The sequence below is a fragment of the Rhinopithecus bieti genome, unplaced genomic scaffold (genome assembly GCF_001698545.2).
Source record: "Rhinopithecus bieti isolate Rb0 unplaced genomic scaffold, ASM169854v2 scaffold_28121, whole genome shotgun sequence".
NCBI lineage: Eukaryota > Metazoa > Chordata > Mammalia > Primates > Cercopithecidae > Rhinopithecus > Rhinopithecus bieti.
This window is the reverse complement of record NW_016813094.1, coordinates 447,831-449,257: the sequence shown is the minus strand read 5'-3', so window position 1 is coordinate 449,257 and position 1,427 is coordinate 447,831.

Sequence of the window (1,427 nt, the reverse complement as noted above, 5' to 3'; positions counted from 1 at the left end):
AATTATTCCTTATACTGTAGTCACAGGAAATAGTTGCTTGTATGTCAGATTTCCACAGAAATATTGTTAGATATCTAAAACAGCTTTTAAAGCTAGTAGTATTTCAATGTTGACTTTAATTGGAAGGAAACTATGAGATGAATAACTCCTGCTAAGAAACCTGTATATAGGTGGGATTTCCCATGATTCAGAGAGTGTGATGAACAATCTTACTCACAACATCCCCCCCGCCTCAACCATTCTAATTTAAAACAGAAGATAAAGTTTTAAAGAAAAAGGCATTGACATATTAGTCAATGCCGACCAAAAGTAATGTAAAATTAGACTTGTAATAAAATTAGCAGTGTTTTCCTCTTTGAAAGGTTCATAAATGACTATATTACAGAAATATTAGATATTGTAAAATTTCAGATTTGGCCATTTATTTTGATTTACAAAGCAAGGAATTTCTAGAAACTAGACCCTTAATTAAAAAAAGAGTAGCAAAACAAAACTTTAATCCACTATTTTATGTCATCACTAGTTTGACAATTGGATTTAAGCAAAGCATGATAAAATGAGTCAAAAAGACAGTAAATGGCAATACTGTCAAAATCTGAATGCCAAAAATTTTAACATTGGGACATTAAAGACATGTGTTTTACAGTTGACTTGTACAATCACGAACTAGTGATATGTGCTTTGCAGTAGCTACTTACTACATTTAAACCTATTTAAAATTGCTGTATTTCTCGTAAATGTTATGATTCCTCAGTTTTAACAATTATGTTTCTGAGAATTCCGGAATTTCCTGAACCACAGTGTGAAGAAGGAGGTGCTCCTGATTGGGCTTCTTTTCTCAGCTTTGTGGTTGTTTATGAGGTTCTTTCCGAGCTATACTATTTCTACTGGAGAACCCAGAGTTCTTACTAAATGCAGCTGGGCATGAGAGGGGAGGCTCAGGTACTGCAGCTGTGAAACCTCTGCTCGGGCATGCGTTTTGGTTTACACGCGGCCAGTTAAGGAAACACATTGCCACGATGTGTGCATTCACAAGAGTGTCGGTGTAATGTATTTATTTCTGGGTCTCAAACGATCTTTGCAGCGAGTAATTCCGTTTCGATGTTAAAGTCACTGGATTTTACTTCTCTGGTTCCGGTTGGCATGGAGCAGGCCCCTAATTACCTCGGAAACCCACCAAGGGCCAGTAAAGTAATAAACTGTGATCGCATCGCGTACACGTCGAGTCCCTGGGAGAGAAGGGTTCCCAGGAAGCCCCGGGAAGCGTGCGCTTCCAGGAGGGTGTGCGGCGCGCGGGGGTCTGCACGCGCGCAGAGCTTGTTAACGGAGGGCGTGCCGGAGGCGTGGCGCGAGGTGTTCGGGCGAGGCGCTCCGCGAGGCGGGCGGCGGTGGGCGGGCCACGGGGGAGCGCGGCCCGGGAAGGCTGC